The sequence below is a fragment of the Prionailurus bengalensis genome, chromosome A2, assembly GCF_016509475.1.
Source record: "Prionailurus bengalensis isolate Pbe53 chromosome A2, Fcat_Pben_1.1_paternal_pri, whole genome shotgun sequence".
In the NCBI taxonomy this organism is placed as follows: Eukaryota; Metazoa; Chordata; class Mammalia; order Carnivora; family Felidae; genus Prionailurus; species Prionailurus bengalensis.
The window spans coordinates 104341584-104363031 of NC_057348.1; the positions used below are offsets into that span (position 1 = coordinate 104341584).

At 34.7% G+C, this 21448-nt stretch overlaps 1 protein-coding gene across 3 annotated transcripts in view; it reads right to left on the reverse strand.

The window, feature by feature from the left end:
* Window positions 1-21448, reverse strand: part of THSD7A (thrombospondin type 1 domain containing 7A) — a 438927-nt gene that overhangs the window by 361944 nt on the left and 55535 nt on the right. The gene's annotated exons all lie outside the window — the stretch shown is intronic.

The following is a 21448-nucleotide window of genomic DNA, read 5'->3' on the forward strand; positions in this document are numbered from 1 at the left end:
GCATTCGATTATTTACTACTCTAGACTCTGCTTTTCTCCACTCAAATGCAAAGTCCATAAAGTCAGAATTTCTTGTTTCCTACAATTTTACCATCCTCCGGAACACAGTAAGCACTCACCAAATACTTGCTGAGTGAATACTGTTTTTATAAAAATAAAATAAAATAAAATAAAATAAAATAAAATAAAATAAAATAAAATAAAATAAAATAAAAAACAGTAGAAGAAAAGGAATTGCCATTTATTAAATGGTCACTATATAAATTATCATTCAAACCAGGACACTGACGAGAACGTTAACAATTCTTAAATACCTATTATATAATTAATCATATAATTCGTTGCCCAAACTGGAAGAGTGTAAGAAGGTACTATCAATAATTACACTACAATAGCAGTCATATCGTTGTCCTTGTGTCCCAAGTACTCTGCCAGGTGTTAAATACAGCTTTGCTCCTGATGTATAAGATATTTGTTTTTTTCTCTTACGATTACCTTGCCTGTGGTCTTCACTAAGGAAAGATCATTTTCATTCATCTTTGGCAGGAATTAAAGTTAATCCCTGCTTAAGATATCTAAGAGGAAAACAGATTCCTCTTCACCTAAAAACATTCATGCCATGCCAAGTTCAGAGTGTATCTTTACTCATTACCTTGCGCCCCACCTCTCCCCTACCAGTAAAATATTTAAACACACTTTACAACTAATTTTATAGGGGTATATATGCTATATACGACCTGAAAAAATAAATATTGGCAATAAGCTCATGCATTATTTTTCAGTCAAGTTCTCTAATGTTATATTATCTTTATAATAAAATATTGGATGGGTAGAAATCCAATATTGATTTCATTAAATTTTTAAGCTGTAAGTATTCATTAACTGTAGTAAATCTGAAAGAATAATGATTTTTAATGACTTTTTAAAGTTTATTTATCTATATTCAGAGAGACAGAGATAGCGCGAATAGAGGAGGGGCAGAGAGAGACAGGGAAAAAGAAAGAATCCCAGGCAGGCTCTGCACTGCCAGGGCAGAGTCTGACACCCAGTGCAAGGGCTAGAACCCACGAAGCTGTGAAATCATGACCAGAGCTAAAACCAAGAGTTGGACGCTTAACTGACTGAGCCAACCACGGACACCAATAATTATTTGTTTAATTAAAAGGCTAAAACCTCTGGTATGGGAAAAGGAAGGTAAAATGTAAAGTAATATATATAGCTATAAAACAACTTTTGGAAAACTATGTTGATGACAAAAACAAAAGTTCTCATGTTATTTCCAAACTATTTGTGCTTCAAATAATTTTAATTTTCTCTGGCAATAATATTTATAAAATTACCTTAAATTTAGACATATTTAGGGCATTCAAAGCTCCACGTGAATACATTATTTTGTATGATTCTGATACACAGAAATATTCTTATGTTACATAATGCTGGTGTAGTTATTTTTATTTTACAGATTTAGGTACTAATTCTCAGTGACTTGCCCAAGGTCAAAAAGGCTTAAAGTAGGCTTCCTAAATTCATATTCCTTCTATTTCTTCAAAGCAAACCTTAGCTCTTAACCTTAGGAGTACCAAAAGCTGTAAAATAAAAAATTGAATCTCACTGCTTCTGTTTGTGATTTCAGAGGAAGCTATGAAATTCAGAAGCAGTATAAGAACAAGTGACATAAAGACAGCTAAAAATATATATAATTAAAAAGAAATATCATATTCAATAGTCTTTGTAACAGTAGGATGGGGAGAAATAAATTCCTTTGTTATTTAGTTATTTAAAAATTTGACTCCTCTTCCAAGTCATTAGTAAAAATCAGATTCTTTGCCTATTGCCTCAATACTATTTCCATTAAAGAAAAGTAAATTAAATAGTGTTTTTTTCAAGAAATATACATACCTATTATGATAACATAACAATTTCAATACAAATTGTTTATAATAGCTTGATGTGTTGACAGCATATGTTCTAAGAACTCCTACACTATCCAATAGATAAAAGTCTCAGATGCATGACCTGGAAATTCTATATTCATTTAACTTATTTTTTTTTTTACAGTTTTACTGAGAAACAATTGATATACCTCACAGTATCAGTTAAGATGTACAGCATGATGGCTTGATTTACATATACTGAAAAATTATTACCACAATAGGCTGAGTTAACATCCATCTTCTCATATAGATACATTAAAAAGAAGAAAGGAAAAACATTTTTCTCCATGTGATGAGAACTCTTATGATTTACTCCCTTAACATCTTTCCTATGTATTACACAGCAGTGTTAGCTACAGTCATCATGTCATACATTACACCTCTAGCCTTTGTTTATCTTAGAACTGTAAGTTTGCATCTTGTGGCCACCTTGCTCCCATTCCCCTCCCACCCCTGTCCTTTTTTTTTTCCTCCTGAATTGTTTATTCTTTTTTTTTTTTTGAATTCCACTTATCAGTGAGATCATATAGTATTTGTCTTTCTGTCTTTTTTCACTTAGCGAAATGACTTCAAGTTCTATACATACTTTTGGAAATGTTAGGACTTTTTTTTTATGACTGAATAATACTCCACTGTGTGTGTGCTTTATCCCTTCAATCTGCTGGAGGACACTTAGGTTGTTTTCCATGTCTTGGTTACTGTAAATGCTGCTGCTATGAACATTTGGAGGTACAGATATCTTTCCAAATTAGTTTTATTTTTGTTACCTTTGGGTATACACTGAGAGGTGGAATTGCTGGATGAAATAGTAGTTCTATTTTTAACTTTTTGAGGATCCTTCATACTCTTTTCCATCGTGGCTCCACCCATTTACTCTCTGCCCAACAGTATAGAAGTGTTCCCTTTTCTCCACATCCATGCCAGCATTTGTTACCTCTGGTGTCTTTTTCTTCTCATAGAAAATGCACATTTCCTTTCAGCTGAAAAGGAAGACCTTTGTGCACGTCACTTGTATTGCAATGATTGCCAGAAGACTTGGAGGCTGCTATTAGTAAGGATCCCTGCTGTCACTGCACTTCATGATTTATCACCTTCACATCTAAGTGGGAGGAGGTCAGATCAGACAGAGGAAACCATTCATTCAAAGGTGGCATTTCTCCTTCCACAGCCAGGGCTTTAAAACAGTAATTCATACTTAATTAATGGCTGTCTTTTGTATCATGATTTTGTTCATTTAGGTTTTCAATACAAACTGCTACTTCCTAATATATTTCTTGAATAATATTACCATTAAGGCTAGGAGTGTACTTCTGCCAGTAGAAATCCTAATTCCTCTCTTCGATGGAAGAAATCGGCTACTATGTCAAGGTTCGTTCAAAGGATGAAGGTCAAGACATTTTATGATTTAAAACACTGTGCCACATATTATTTCCTTTCCAAATTCTAATTTATAGTCAGTGACATTTGTTTACCTATTCTCTTTCATTAACATTTATGAAAGCATACAAATATTTTATAGCCCTAATAGATGAGATACTTAGCAATGCTTTATTGACTTTCATTATCTTTACAAGGCAGCTCAATAATAAATAGTTGAGGTGTTCACAATATAACCCCAGACCTACTTTTACTGGTACTGTGTTTCTCTATCTCTTAAACCTGAAATTTATAGCAAGTGGAAATAAATTTATCATCCACTGGGAATATTCATCTAGGTCTGAGAGATCAAATTTATATTCAGCATGTTCTCTAAGTATCTCATCAATTTGGGGATGGGTTCAAAGGAGAGCAATGCTTCTCTGAGACTACCAATAATTAAAAATAAACATGGCCCTCCCTTTTGTAATCTTGTATTACCGTGCTGGTTTCAGATTTTATTTTCAGTTACTGCATTTTAATATATTCCTCTTAGTATATAATGTGGCTTTTTTAAAAAAAATATAGTTTGTCCTGGAAATTGTTATTTCACTCAAGACAAACTACAACAAGACCACCAGAAGACTAAGTATAAAATGATATGAAAACTCATTTATCTCCTGTAAAACACTCAGTTTTATTAATAGAGTGGTCTGTCTCTGCCCAATTCTATACTATGTTCACCAACACTGTATGTCAACTAACTGGAATTGAAATAAAAACTTAGAAAAAAGTTAAGTTTTAGATAAAAGTAACGAATGATAGAATATTTATTAAGTAAATAAACTTTGACCATATTGCTAACTTTTGATGGCACCTAACACATTCATCCCCATGCAATCACTTAAAATGTAAGCCAACTGTCAGATATTTAATATAGATGAGATAAATATGGCTTGATGCTAATGTAGCACTTTGGAGGTTCTTAGGCTATTTCATTTGAGAGACGCCTTGATTTTTAAGGAACCCAAAAGTAATTCACACAGCTTTCCCAGAAATTTAACATCCCCTAAGTTTTCACATTCTATGTTGGGAGCTGCAGATTCATGTTTTTAATATAACAAATGTCCTGTTAATAATAGTCTAGAAGGAGAGTTCTTTTTTATCCTTAATAACTTACCTGTTGCATTAAAATTAAGCCCTACATTCATGTTGACTCATGTACTAAAACATGTGGCAACAAACTTATAAGCTCTTTTCCTAACATCGTGATTGTCTCATGGATGGTTATGTATTTGTTTTCATTTAAAATAAGTAGCTGATATGTGTTTGTATCAAGTTTTATGATACCGTATTGACTTTTTTTTTTACTTGACCTTTTAATTAACTGAAAAACGTATTCATTTGGTATATTCAATTGTTGCTTTTGTCCTTTATTTTGAATATGAATGTATATTTTGGATTAATTACAGAATTATAGAAAAGCTGCAAAGATTACATTGAGAGTTTTCATATAAGCTTTACACAAATTTCCTTGATGTTAACATCTTATAATGTCACATATATTACAACTAAGAAACCAACATTAGTATATTCTTATGAACTGAAATGCAGATTCCACTTGGATTTCACCAGTTTTTCCACTAATATCCTTTTACTGTTTCAAGATCCAATCTAGGATTTCCTTACTGCATTTAGTTGTCAAATCTCCTTAGGATACTCCAGACTGTGATAATTCCTTGGGATGGAATGTCTTCTCATCCCAGTATGTAAGGGTTAGATTATTTCAATATGACATCACTAAGGATGTTAAACTTGATCATTTGGTTAGGGTGATGTTCATTTGCCAGGATTCTCCACTGTAAAGGGACTATTTTTCCTTATCATCACCCCATTATTTGGAAATGAGTCATTAAATTCACCCCATAGTCTCAAGGTTAGCAAAACTCTACATTCTGGAAGTGGGGAGTGGTAATCTAACAAGTCACAAAGAAGATTTGTCCTTTCTCCCCTGCCCTTATATTTAAAATAGGATAATATTATCACCACTGCCTCATGTCAATGGTGTCTGCTTTCCAGAGATGAGTATCATTCACTAATATATAAGTGTATGTAATTAGACAGTAATTTGGAGAGGAAGTTTTTTTTCATGGTCTCACCAACTATTGGTCTCTTTAGCTTTCCATAGGAAAGAGGAAATACGTTTTCCCCTTTTGAAATGCCTAGTTTTCATATTTTAATGAAAAGAGATTGCACCCAAAAGTGAGAATCTAAAATACTTTTAGCAGACTTGATTACTTGCAATGTGAAAATCCTATTATACTAGCAAACATTTTACAGTGTTTTATAACTTTAGCAATTCTTACAATCATTTTCATTAACTGTTCTTTCTAAAGATATCCTATGAGGTAGGCCTAGTGTGCACTTGGTCAACTCTCTAAGTCTAGGTAAGTTTACTTATGATTCCAAACCTCTCCCTCTCCCTCAAGCAGGATTAAATTAAAAATAAACAGAATTTAGGAATACTGAAATACAGAAAAAATTATTCAAATTCTTAAAGGGCATAAGTATACTGATTATCAGAAACCAAATTATATAGAAAATACATAGAAAACACAATCTCTACCTGTAAGAAAGTGATTACCTAGTATACGTAGATAGACGCAGTAAACAAACAATAATCTTACAGTGAATACAAGCTGCTGTAAAAACAGAAAAGGGGAGTTTGTGTGGCACCAAAGCAGGGGAGTTTAATTCATCTTTCAGGCCAATGAATACATCTTGGAGAAAATGACATATACTCTGAGCCTTGAGGGGGGCATTAACCAGCAGAACAATGGGCAAGTAGAGATTCTTGGCAGCGAAAAGTATAGAAAAGTACACATGAAGGCAAATGATATATGCAGAACAGGCCACTTTCAGGGAAATACAAATAGTTTTCATATGACAGAATGCGAGGGGTGATTGCAGATAAGAGGGCTGAGGAAATGACCAGGGGCCAAATCATGAATGGACTTATGCTACGTGAAGGAATTTATACTTTAACCTAAAGGCTAAGAAAATCTGACTGGGTAGTTTTATATAATTTTTATTTTTATTTTTTGAGAGAGAGAATGTGCATGCGCAAATGGGGGAGGGGCAGAGGGTGAGGAAGAGAGAGAATTTTAAGCAGGCTCCATGCCCAGTGCAGAATCCAATGCAGGGTTCTCATGACCATGAGATCATGACCTGAACCAAAATCAGGAGTCACCCAGTTGCCCCATAATTTGTATTTTTAGGAACAGTTTGTCAGTGTCAAGACAGAGAGGCCACATGCAATGTAACTGCAGTAAAGAAAGTAGAAGGGCTTGATTGTAGCAATGAGAATGGAGGAAGATGAGTTATTTGTCAAGGTGTTTAAAAGACAAAATTGATAGTACTTGGTGAATTGATTAAATTTCCACTGTGAAGATCAAGTTTCCTTCAAGTAAAGCTTGGGTAGGAGGAAAATAAGATGAAGGTTGTTTCAGATAATGAAGGTGATCAAACACAAGAAAAAATATGGAAACATCATGAATGAAGGTTAAACAACATTCTACTAAACAATGAATGGGTCAACCAGGAAACCAAAGAATAAATGAAAAAAAAATACATGGAAACAAATGAAAATGAAAACACACCTGTCCAAAACTTTTGGGATGTAGCAAAAGTGGTCCTAATAGGGCAGTAGATAGCAATACAGGCCTACACTAAGAAGCGAGAAAAATCTCAAAGAAACAATCCAACGTTATACTTAAAGGAGCTAAAAGAGAACAACACACAAAATCTAAAGCCAGCAGAAGGAAGGAAATATGAAACATTAAAGCAGAAATAAATGATATAGAAACTAAAAAACCAACAGAACAGAACAATGAAATCAGGAGCTGGTTCTTTGAAAAAATTACTAAAATTGATATACCAGTGGCCAGACTTATCAAAAATGAAGGATAAAGTACCCAAATAAATAAAATTCCAAATGAGAGAGGAGAACAAACACCACCACAGAAATACAGTCATAAGAGAATATTATAAAAACTATATGCCAACAAGATTGGACAACTTGGAAGGAATAGATAAATTCCTAGAAACATATACAGTACCAAAACTGAAACAGGAATAAATAGAAAACTTGAACAGACCAATACCAACAACAACAACAAAAATTAATCAGTATTCAAAAAACTCCCAACAAACAGAAATCTAGGAACAAATGGCTTCACAGGCAAATACTACCAAACATTTAAAGATTTAATACTGATTCTTCTCAAACTATTCCAAAAATAAAAAATGAGAACTTCTAAACGCCTTCTATGAGGCCAGCATTACCCTAATACCAAAACCAGATAGACTCCACTTAAAAAAAAAAAAAGAAAAGAATTATAGGCCAATATCCCTGATGATTAAGTATGCAAAAACTCTCAATAAAATACTAGCAACCTGAATCCAACATTCCATTAAAAAATCATTCACCATGATCAAGTGGGATTTATTCCTGGGATGCAAGCATAGTTCAATATTTGCCAATCAACATGATACACTACATTAATAAAAGGAAGGATGAGAGCCCTATGATCCTCTCGGTAGATGCAGATAAAGCATTTGACAAAGTACAACAACCATTCATGATAACAGCCCTCAACGAACTAGGAACAGATGGAACATACCTCAACATAACAAAGGCCATATACGAAAAACACACAGCTAATATCATCCTCAATGGGAAAAAAAAAAAAAAACTGAGAGCTTTTCCTCTACAGTCAGGAACAAGACAGGGATGTCCACTCTCACCCTGTTATTTAACATGGTACTACAAGTCTTAGCTACCACAATAAGACAACAAAAAGCAATAAAAGGCATCGACAGTGGCAAAAAAAGATGTCAAACTTTCACTATTTGCAGATGACATGATATTCTATAGACAAAACCCCTAAGACTTAACCCAAAACCTACTAGAATGGATATACCAATTCAGTAAAGTCACAGGATACAAAATCAATGTACAGACATCTGCTGCATTTCTATACACCAATAAGGAAGCAACAAAAGAGAAATTAAGGAATCAGCACATTTACAACTGCACCAAAAGCAATAAGATAGCTAGGAATCAACCTAACCCAACAGGTAAAAGACCTGTACTCTGAAAACTGTAAAACACTGATGAAAGAAACTGAAGAGGACACAAAGGAATAGAAAAGCATGCCATGCTCATGGATTAGAAAGGCAAATATTGTTAAAATGTCTATACTACTCAAAGCAATGTACACATTTAAAGCAATCCCTATCAAAATACCACCAATATTTTTCACAGAGCTAAAACAAACGATCTTAAAATTTATGTGGAATCAAAAAAGACCCCAAATAGCTAAAGCAATCTTGAAAAAGAAAGGCAAAGCTGGAGGCATCACAATTCTGGAATTCAAGCTATATTACAAAGCTGTCCTGGCACAACAAATAGATACATAAATCAATATAATGTACTTGAAAACCCAGAAATGAACCCACAACTATATGGTCAATTAACCTTCAACACAGCAGGCAAGAATTTCCAATGGTGAAAGGATAGTCTCTTCAACAAATGGTGTTGGAAAACTGGACAGTGACATGCAAAAGAATGAAACTGGACTACTTTTTTATGCTATACACAAAAATATACCAAAACGCATTTAAGACCTAAATGTGATACTTGAAACCATAAAATTCCTAGAACGAGATTAACGGGAAGTAACTTCTTTGACACCAGCCATAGCAACTTCTTTCTAGATAGGTGTCTTGGGGCAAGGGAAACAAAAGCAAAAATAAACTATTGGAACTACACCAAAATAAAAAGCTTCTGCACAGTGAAAGAAATAACCAAAACATCTAAGAGGAAATTTGCAAAAGACATATCTCATAAAGGGTTAGTATCCAAAATATATAAAAAAACAACCTCTAAAACTCAACACCCCAAAGAATCCAATTAAAAAATGGGCAGAAGACATGAAAAGATATTTCTCCAAAGAAGACATACAGATGGCCAACAGACACATGAAAAGATGCTCAATATCGCTCATCATCAGGGAAATACACAAAAATCTACAATATGAAATCACCTCACACCTGTCAGAATGGCTAAAATCAACAACACAAGAAATAACAGGCATTAATGAGGATGTGGAAAAAAAGCGAACACTCTTATACTGTTGCTATGAATGCAAACTGGTGCAGTCACTCTGGAAAACAGTAGGAAGGTTCCTCAAAAAGTTAAAAAGAGAACTACTGTGTGATTCAGCAGTTGAACTACTAAGTATTTACCCAAAGAATACAAAATCCTAATTCAAGGGGAAACATGTACCCTGAGGTTTATAGCAGCATTATCTACAACAGCTGAACTAGGGAAACAGCCCAAGTAGCCATCAACTGATGAATGGATAAAGAAGATGTGGTGTACACACACACACACACACACACACACACACACACACACACAATAAGGAACATTCCTCAATCATAAAAAAAGAATGAAATATTGCTATTTGCAACAATATGGATGGAAATAGAGTGTTAAGCTAAGTGAAATGTCAGAGAAAGACAAATACCATACAATTTCACTCATATGTGGATTTTAAGAAACAAAACAAATGAGCAAAGGGGAAAAAAAGAGAAAAAGGCAAACCAAGAAATCGACCCTTAATTACAGAGAACAAACTGATGGTTACAACAGGGAAGGTGGGTGGAGGAATAGGTTAAATAGGTGATGGGGATTAAGGATCACACTTGTGGTTATGAGCCCCAGACGATGTATGGAAGTGTTGAATCACTATATTGCACACCTGAAACTAATATTACACTGATTGTTTAAATAAAAACTTTAAATAAAAACTTAAAAAAAAGCATATGGCAACAAAGATACTGTGGTTTCTTATTTCTTTCCAGAAGATGGACTATTATTCAACACGAAAAAAAGATGAGCCATCAAGCCATGAAAAGACATGGAAGAAGCTACTTGCATATCAGTAAGTAAAAGAAGCCAATACAAAAGAGTTACATAGTGTGTGATTTCAACTATGTGACATTCTGTAAAAGGCAAAAACATGGAGACAGTGCCAGAGGTTGAGTTGGGGGAAGGATATACAGGTAGAGCACAGATCATTCTTAGGGCAGTGAAAACACTGTGTAACAAAATTATAGTGATAGATACATATTATAATTTATAATTATAATATTATAATTTATTATAATTATATAATTATATAATTATATAATTATAATTATAATATTATAATTTATAATTTGTACATAACTCAAAGTGCCTATTTATATAATCTTTCACTGTATCTTCAATTATGAGAAAAAATATTTTAAAAGCTGTCTTTTCTTTAACTGGTTCATCCGAAGCCCATATGAAAACGGTGTTCTTGGGGCGCCTGGGTGGCGCAGTCGGTTAAGCGTCCGACTTCAGCCAGGTCACGATCTCACGGTCCGTGAATTCCAGCCCCGCGTCAGGCTCTGGGCTGATGGCTCAGAGCCTGGAGCCTGTTTCTGATTCTGTGTCTCCTTCTCTCTCTGCCCCTCCCCCGTTCATGCTCTGTCTCTCTCTGTCCCAAAAATAAATAAACGTTGAAAACAGTATTCTTTTCCACTAAATGTGATGGTCTTTAAGTTTAATTTATGTTTCTAAACCTGTGTATATTAGTTTTGCAATGATATGGTGTTATCAAAATTAGAGATTCTAAACTTTTGAACAATCCCGTTAACTCCTTGATATACTTTATTGCAATGTCCACTTACATACTATTATTTTTTATTAACTTACTGACAAAGTTTACTGCTGAACCACCTATTCCAGCCCTCAAGACACAGAGTTAATATTTACAGATGCTGTAGGTATGAAATTGAATCACGGACAGACAAGCCAGCCTCCCACTGCAAGTCTCAGCACCACCAGCATACGGAGTCCTTGCTCTGTTAAGGCTTTAGCCAGAGCTGCCATCACTGTTTGGGCTGTAGCTGCCCCTGTCACCACTGTTAATCTGGGTCTGGTTTCCAGATTAAAGAGGGGCTCATCTTGGAGCTCTGCTGCATTCCAGACTGCTCTGAGGCATGAGACTACAAAGGAAATCGCTCTTTGAAACGATTAATATGATTATAAATTCCTAGTAAGAGTGACGAGACAGAACGCAAAATACCAATATCAAGAATAAAGAAGGGGCATCACTACAGATTTTAAAAGAATCAGATCCAGAATTAGTTCATGAAGGTCACTAAACAAACATACAACAACAGGAATAACAGCAACAATAGCAACAAGCAGCAACTCTATGGAGAGGAAAGAATACACTTTCCAGAGTTGTCACATTAAATTTCCAGTTTTGAACAAAAATAATTAGAAGTCATACAAAGAAACTGGAAAGTGTGGCCCATACACAGAAAAGAGAAATCAGTAGAAAGTATCATCAAAGATGCCCTGATGTTGAACTTACTAGACAAAGACTTTAAATCAACTATTATAAATATGTTTAAAGAAAAAAAGGAAACCAGGTCTAAAGGATTACAGGAATTTATCAGAATATTGTCTCACAAAATAGTTTCAGTAAGGAGAATGGATTTACTAAATGTAGGAAGTAACTGGGAGTAGAAAGTCTAGGTAAGGGAATGTTATGGTGGTGTAAAGATTATGGATTTAGTAGCCTGTACCACAAGGGAGAAAACAAACACTTAAGTGACATGATGGGATCACATAGAGGGTTCAGTTAGCAACTGACACAATAAATGAAGTAGAACAAATACACAGCTTTAAGATCCAGAGAATATTACTATTGGAGAAGTTACATATTTGCTACTGTATCTCTACCAGTGTGGATTTTTCTTCTGATTTGGTCAAGACGGTCTTCTTAGAAAGGGCTTTTTCAAATGTATTTTTATTTCTGCTTCTATATTTTATGTCATGCAATTAATCTTGCTCAAAAGTTGGTAAATTCTGGTAATTTTTCAAAATGTCTAAATGGCATCTCCTAAAATCTTCCTTGCTATTTCAGCCGTAATAATCATTGCTTCTCAAAATTTCCTAGGATGTGACTGATTCTACCAGATATTGTATTTCTACAATTTGGACTGATTTTGCCTATAAAAGGCCATTTGGCAATATGTGGAGACATCTGACAATGTCTGCCAACTGAAGAACTGTGCTTCTGGCATGAATGAGTAGAGGGACCAGAGATGCTGCTGAACTTCATATAGTGCAAAAGACAGCCTGCCCAAACAAAGAATTATCCAGCCAAAAATATTGTCAGTGCCAACATCGAGAAACCCTGGCTTAGGCACATAATATATGATAGGTAGACAGTTCAAACAAATCCATAATAAAATATTTCTGAAAAGAGCAAGCATCCACAGTGAATTATTATAGTTCCAACTAAAAGCATAAACATCAAATCTAGGACAGGCAAAAATCCTAAAGTCAAGAACTCCATAGTATGGGCATGTCAACTTGGGTCCTCCATAAAGCAGATACCAACACAGAATCGACATGCATGATATTTATGGAGAAAAATGCTTACTAACACTAACAGGGAAGGAGCAAAAGTCATGGAGAGACTTTCAGACCCTGATGGAATTCTCCCACCTAAGACAGACATAGGGAAGAAAGTTAGCCAGAAAAAGCCTTAGACCCCCACACAATTCTGAGGGGGTCTCAGTTAAGCCAATGGGAAGTGCTTTGACCAAAAATACCAATTAGAAGAATGTCACATGGAGCATTCTTGGCTCTAGCATTACACTGTGCACAAGCAGTGGCTGGGAATAGCCCAAGAGAAGTATGGTCTTGGCACTGACCCCACAGTTGATACAAAAGTAAGGCTGACAGTGAAGCATGCTTCCTACGGCAAGTTCTCTCAGAGAGAGAGATCTGAGCAATATACCTTTACAGTCACCAAAATAGTTATTTGAAAATCATTCAACAGAAAATCTTTTTGCTTGTCTAGAAGCTTCAATAACACAGTTGAAAGAATATTATCTAATAGAAAAATAAAAAGAGAATATCCTATTTAGAAAACTAGCTGTGTTATTTACTTTGAGGTTGGATCAGTAAATTTAGTATTTCTGAGTTAACAAGTGCATGTATGAAAGGCATAGGAGTTGTGTAGCACACTTGTAATAACAAGGTAGACAAACATTTTAATCTAAGTTTCAAAGAAATACTCCTTGGAAACATACGCAGGAATTTTTACTTAAATAACTTGAAATAAAAAAGGAAAAGGTCGCTATGAAATTATGTATTTATAACAACTTTTACAGAACTAAAAAAATGCCACATATGTTTTTGAAAGCAGCCTTGGAAAGATGCCACATTCAAAATAAAATTTTAAACATACGAATATATATTCACTTTTCAGCTAAAAATGTACTTACTTATGATTAAAAGATACTTTACTCAACCTACTCAAAGCAATTTTATCATTCCTTACACCATAGGCTAGTTTCTTTATTTACATAGTCAGTACACCAGGTTACTCATTTAGGCTTTGATTCCCTCCCTTCTCTCCCCTCTATATCTAGTATGCTACTAAAACTAAACACTCCCACATCCTTAATTGTTCATAAAGTCATTTCTGCCTTTCTTTTCCGCTTGTCCCTATTCTTGTTCAGGATCGCTTTACATTTGTTTTGCATAAAATATTAATTTCTGTTTCAAATAGTTTGTTCTACATTTCTCTTACATTCTTTGCACGAATGCCAAAATGATCATCTGAAAGCACATTTTGTCCCTTACAAGTGCCCTTCAGAGAATCCCTTACTGTATGGCACAGCCATTAGCCAGCTATACATGGATGTCTTCCAAATTGATATCTCCATCCCCAATATTTTTCCTTAATTCCTGAATCATGTATCTACCTGGCAACTCCACTTTGATCTCTCATACACAACCCTAATTTAACATGACCCTTTACCCACAAATCTGTGCCTCTCCCGGCCTACATTCTCTCATAAATAAAAACTCCATCCTTTCACTCACTGACTTCTATTCTTCTCACTTTATCACAACCTAACCACACACACACATGCTGTCAGATTAACCTTCAAAATATATCAATTGATACTTTTGAGATAAGTATCCAGCTCCTACTATGTAGTAGGTAATGTTTTAAGTATATGGGATAGAGAGACAAAAATTCCCATGTTCCTGGAGCATATATTAGACTCTGAGTAAAAGTCTGTAGAAAATGCAGTGTAAACACAACTTTTTATGTACCTACCTCTCAAACTAATGACACAGGTTCTTTAGTTTATTATGTGTCAACCCCATTCCTGTCTTGGGCACCCAGCCCTCAGATTCTATCACTTTGATATGACAACCTAGAGACTAGTGATTGCCACTTCTGAAGTTGAGATTTCATATACATTGGATATCTGGATCATGCTCATGAGTCCAGGAAAGTAAAACATGATGGAGGGTACTAGGGAGGGCGATATTAGGCTAAGCCATTGGGAGGGAGTCAATGGTGAGATTTAAAATCATGTTTGTAGAACAAAAACACAGGTGAAACCATGTAACTACTAACACATTGAAAGGTTAGGAAAGGCTTTAAACATAAAGACAACACAGAATCGGGATGAAAGTGTGGTGCAAGAGAAAGGGAAAATTCTTGTGTTTTTGTCTGTGTTAGTATGGATTTGAGTTAATCATTTATTCAAACAATATTAATTGGGCCCCTTTTATATGCCAAAAACTTGCCCAGGTACTTGGTCTCTTATAATGAACAAGAAAAATGTCACAATGACATTTTGTCAAATAAGATAACAAAACAAGAGGGGCAAATATTTTTTTAATATTTTTTAAAAGTTTATTTATTTATTTCTGAGAGCAACAGAGACAGCGTGAGTGGGGGGAGGGGGTATAGAGGAGGCAGAGAGAATCCTAAGCAGGCTCCCGGCTCTGAGCTATTAGCAGAGAGCCCAATGTGAGACTTGAACTCATGAAACTAAGATCATGACCTGAGCAGAAGCCGGATGCTTAAATGACTTAGCCACTGAGGCGCTCCCCCCTTTTTTTGTTTTTTTGAAGATAGCTTTCTGTCACATCATTGTCTCTGTTTGGAAAGAAATAAGGAAAACTATCCTGTGAGAAGTTACAACCACAAATATGCCATTAAAAGGTTGGACTGGGGGTGCCTGGGTGGCTCAGTCGGTTGAGCTTCCGACTTCGGCTCAGGTCATGATCTCACGGTTCATGGGTTCCAGCCCCACGTCGGGCTCTGTGCTGACAGCTCAGAGCCTGGAGCTTGTTTCAGATTCTGTGTCTCCCTCTCTCTCTGACCCTCCCCCACTCATGCTCTGTCTCTCTCTGTCTCAAAAATAAATAAACATTAAAAAAAGTTTTTTTTTTTAAAGTTGGACTGGAATTCCTATACCTGTATGTTCTAAAACAACAGTTGGCAAAGTTGTTCTGTAAAAAGCTAGAAAGTAAATATTTTAGACTTTTAGACCATACGATCTCGGTTGGAGTCACTCAATTTTGCCATTGTAGTAGGAAAATCAGTCAAGGACAAAAAGTAACTATGGCTATGTTCTAATAAAACTTTATTCATAAAAGCAGGCAGCAAGCTATAATTTACTGACCCCTAACCAAAAGGACACCTTAAATGAAAAATTAGCTTTAAGTGATTCCATGCTGGTAACAATCCAGGGACCTGGCAGAAGAAAACACAAATTGCTTCTGGAGAAAATGCTTCAAACCCAGGCTTCAAAGAATTCCCATAAATAATGCTCCAAGGAACATGAGTTCAAAAGGAAAGTAATAACTATAAGCAAAATGTCAATAAAACTAGCACATTACAGTTAAGCTGTGCAAAGATACAGACAGTGAAAGGACAATGTAAGAATGTTTATTTAAGGGTAACACCATGTAGTAAAAGTATGCTGAAAGAAAAAGAGGTTATAAAAGTGACCGCACAGAATGAAAAGAAACCAATAAAATAATCACAATAAAAGATATGCTTAAAATGGGAAATTCAGTGAGAATGTTAAACAGATGATTAGATATAGCAGAAGAGAGGATTAATGAACTGAGATACTGATCTTTGGAAAACATTCACATTCATATTGTGACAAGGAAACATGGAACACATGACAAGGAGAGAATAAGTTCTAACAAATCTAATCAGGGGTCTGAGAATGAGGGAAGGAAGTATCAGAAGAAATAACGACAAAGAATTTTTCAGGTTTCATAAAAGATGCCAGTTCTTAGGTTGAGGAAATCTAGCAAATCCTTAAAAATACAATTAAAAAAAATCACATTGAGAAGGACACCACCAAAAACAAAAGAATCTACTGAGGCACCTGGGTGGCTCAGTCGGTTAAGCATCCGACTTCAGCTCAGGTCATGATCTCACGGTTTTTGAGTGTGAGCCCTGCATCAGGCTCTGTGCCGACAGCTTGGAGCCTGGAGCCTCCTTCGGATTCTGTGTCTCCTGCTCTCTCTGCTCCTTTCTCTCTCTCTCTCTCTCTCTCTCTCTCTCTCTCTCTCTCACAAATAAATATTTAAAAAAAGAAACTCTTTAAGAACAAATGAACCTATTAAATTTTCTCAAAGTTCTAAGATAAAATATTTGTCAACCTATAATTGTATACTATGAAAAGCATTACTTCATGATGATGGCGAACCAAACAAATTTTCAGGTACCCAGAAATTGAAACAATTCATCAACTACATATTCTCACTAATAGAACTTATAAAGAATGCTCCTTACCAAGAAGTTATTAAATCCAAACATCTGAGAAACAGTACACATATATTGGTGGGCTTAAGCCACTATTGACTAAAGAATTAATAAAAACATCTAATATATAGAAAATAAAAAATGCAAAGACTAAATGTGATAGATAGCATCATAAAAATTAGGAAGGATTGATTAGATTTAAAGCATTCTAAGGTATTTGTACTTTGGAGAAGGAAGAAAAGGATAATTATTAATTTTACAATTTGTTAACTTAGTATTTCTGATAAAGTATTATAACCACTAAATAGTTGTAAAGTATAAAACTTTCACATTAGAAGGTCCAAAGTATGAGGCTGGGGAAATTAGAGGATTATAGGCAAAGTTAAGTACATGTGAACAGAGGCAGGGATAAAAATAAGGTTTGGAAAATAAAAACATTCAGTGATGTTTACTGAATGATCACTTAAAAAATATTAACATAGCTGAATATGAAGTGCAAACAAAGAAAGAAAAGAGATGATAAACTCTGCATTTCATATCCAAAGAACAGTGAGATAAACTTGAATTGCTATTCATCATTCTGTGGATCGCTAACTCAAAGTATCAGTCAACTAAATGTAAACGTTGTGAAATACAATCTTCTTGTTCACTGAGCTTCCAGGAACAATTGCAGAACACCAGCCTCACAGGAGGCCAATTACAACAATGTAGCCTCTAGGCTCACATAATCACGACATCTGTAAAAGTCCCCTTCATGGCTGGTTTACAGTAGATTTTATTACAGCCTTCATGTTGTACCAGAGGCTTTAGCACATACTGTGCTAATAATAACAGCAAACAACCAATTAAAAACCAGATGATAAAAAATTATTACTTTTAACTGGTAATAATTTATGAGGCTTAAATTTGTTCTAACAATACTAATCATTTTTTAGATGTACTTAAAAGCTAATTATCTACTAACTTTACATATTTTGGAACACAAAAAGTACACTAGTGTTCTCGTTTATGTTTCTAATGCGAACTTGTCATACTCGTAAGATGATCATAAGCTATCAACATGTCTAACACAAACTTATAAATATGTCAAATGAAAATTCTTTGGGCAGAACCAGAAGGCTTAATTGCTGTTCCTAAATTCTGAGGAAAATTTAATCGCATCACACAGGGTTTAAAACCTTTATATTCAATTCTTAAAAAAGTAAACACATTTCTAAATACAAAAGTTGCCCTGAGTTTTCATTAATGAAGCATATTTCATTAGTGGTTAAACAAGATATAAAAATCAATACTTTTCCATGGGTACGAGAAATGTAAAATCTGTGCGTTTAAAGTTGAATAAGATAAAACGCATTTGAGCATTACAATTCTGGTCAATACATAATATCTTTGCAGATCTTTGAATCACTTCTATAGAAACACATTTTCTTAGAACTTACTTCACAAAGATGTTTATAGCATGGATTTTTTTTATAAGGGTCATTTATTTTAAGGATTTTTATACCATGTTTAAAAAACACAAAATAAAAAAAGGATTAATCTCCTTACATATACAAAGCACGTTTTTGAAAAGCCTGTATTCACATGTTATGGGAAGTAACACCTTGCGAAAGAGTCTCAAACTAACAACTTCTCAGAGCTTATCTTGCCACAAACACCCTTCAAACCACTCTCCATATTAATATCACAATTGTCTAAGTAGTATCATCCCCTTGCTCTTTATTGTGTCCTATTACCCACCAAAAAAACAACAGCAACAACAAAACCCGGTGAATAAAAAAAAATCACTATAGACATATAAGACCATTCTGTATAATTTTAATATCTTCATTTTAACTGTTATCTCAAAAGTAACTACAGTTGACCCTTGAATGACACAGGTTTGAACGGCACATGTCCACTTACATGCAGATTGCTTTCAGTTATGCCAGTACTATTCTGGAAATGCATTTTCTCTTCCTTATGATTTTCTTAATAACATTTTCTTTTCTCTCACTTTTTTTTTTTTTGCATTTTTTTTAATATTTCCCCTAAATTTTATTTATTTATTTTTTTTTCTGAAATTTATTGACAAATTGGTTTCCATACAACACCCAGTGCTCATCCCAAAAGGTGCCCTCCTCAATACCCATCACCCACCCTCTCCTCCCTCCCACCCCCCATCAACCCTCAGTTTGTTCTCAGTTTTTAACAGTCTCTTATGCTTTGGCTCTCTCCCATTCTAACCTCTTTTTTTTTTTTTCCTTCCCCTCCCCCATGGGTTCCTGTTAAGTTTCTCAGGATCCACATAAGAGTGAGACCATATGGTATCTGTCTTTCTCTGTATGGCTTATTTCACTTAGCATCACACTCTCCAGTTCCATCCACGTTGCTACAAAGGGCCATATTTCATTTTTTCTCATTGCCATGTAATATTCCATTGTGTATATAAACCACAATTTCTTTATCCATTCATCAGTTGATGGAAACTGATCCCATTCACAATTGCACCAAGAAGCATAAAATACCTAGGAATAAATCTAACCAAAGATGTAAAGGATTTGTATGCTGAAAACTATAGAAAGCTTCTGAAGGAAATTGAAGAAGATTTAAAGAAATGGAAAGACATTCCCTGCTCATGGATTGGAAAAATAAATATTGTCAAAATGTCAATACTACCCAAAGCTATCTACACATTCAATGCAATCTCACTTATTTTTTTAAAGTTTACTTATGTACTTTGAGAAAGAGAGAGAGAGAGAGAAAGAGAGAGAGGGAGGGAGGGAGAGGGAGAGGCGGAGGGAGGGAGGGAGGGAGGGGGAGAGAGGGAGAGGGAGAGGCGGAGGGAGGGAGGGAGGGGGAGAGAGAGAGAGAGAGAGAGAGAGAGAGAGAGAGAGAGGGAGGGAGGGAGGGAGGGAGAGGGAGAGTCCCAAGAACAGTCCACACTATCAGTGTAGATCCTGATGCAGGGCCCCATCTCATGAACCATGAGATCATGACTTAAGCCAAAATCAACATTTGGACCCTTAACCAATTGAGCTACCCAGGCATCCCTCTTGCTTAATTTATATATAGTACATACTATATACTACAGTATATACTATATAATATGAAGTATATATATACACTACATAAGACATGTAACACTAAAATCTGTGCTCATTGACTACATTATCACTAAGGTTTCTGGTCAACAGTAAGTTAAGTACTGGGAGAGTCAAAGGTTGTATGCTGATTTTTTGATGGGGTGGTCAACATCCTTAACCCTGATGTTGTTCAAAGGTCAACTGTATATTCCTACCCTGCTGACAACCAAGTCATTCCACAGCCAGATAAATACATGTGCGGCTTTCTCTACCTCAGATGCTTTTTCCTACCTCCATTCTCTTCTATCTGACCAACTATATTCAACTTTCAGGTCTCAGCTAAAATGTCACTCCTTGGGGTAATTAGTGGATGCCCTTATGTACAACTATACACTGAGCAAGATGCTTCCTCCTTGTGCTCATAGGAATTAAAAATATTTTACAATGCATCGTTATTTGTGTATGTGTACATATTTATATACATATACACACAGATACATATGTATTTTTACATACAGATACACATATGTACATGACTATCTAATACAAATAAAACGTAACATATAACATAGTGGGTGAAAACAGTCTACTCAAAAAATTAAGTAGATGGATAAATAAGTCTTGTTAGCTCTTCTAATTTAGCTTAACAATAAAAATCAGTTTTTATCACCTTGACTCATCCTTAGAACATACTTTATCTTAATGATTATGGCAATATTTATGGCTGGTCGTTAAAAATTATTCCTGCCTTTCCAGGAAAAAGATCTTTCAATAAAATTGCTTTAGCTTCTATCAAAGCTTATTTCTGAAAGCTACTGCTTATTTTAGCAGGATTTAAGGATAATATGTTTAAAAAACATGAGTTGAAGTATAACATAAAATTTACTTTGTGGAATTTTTACAATAAGACTAAAATTAGGATGAAGTAGGGATAAATAAGATTTTACAAAACTCTCAAAACAACTTAATTGTATGATCAGTTATTCATTACATTAAGTTTTTCCTCCATTCTCTCTTTTTTCTTTCTTCCTTGCAACTGAAAATCAGAAAACTGCAGATCTTTGTGTCAAACACATAATTACTAATTTATTGTTATAAGAGATTTAATTTAGTACAATATGATTTTTCAATCCTACCTTAAATAACAGAAATCAAATGATTTACACTAAGCAAAAAAGTTATGGACTGACAGGGTCAATATTTGACACCATGGTTATTTTGTTATTAAGTATCATTTGAAGTCAAATGATATTTACAAATAATTCATGCTCAAAAATGGATAAACAAGAAAATAAGGGAAAATGCATGAAATTATAATGATCTTAAGTAGTTTCTCATGAAAACACCAAAGAGAATTACATCAATATCTTGAAATAGTATT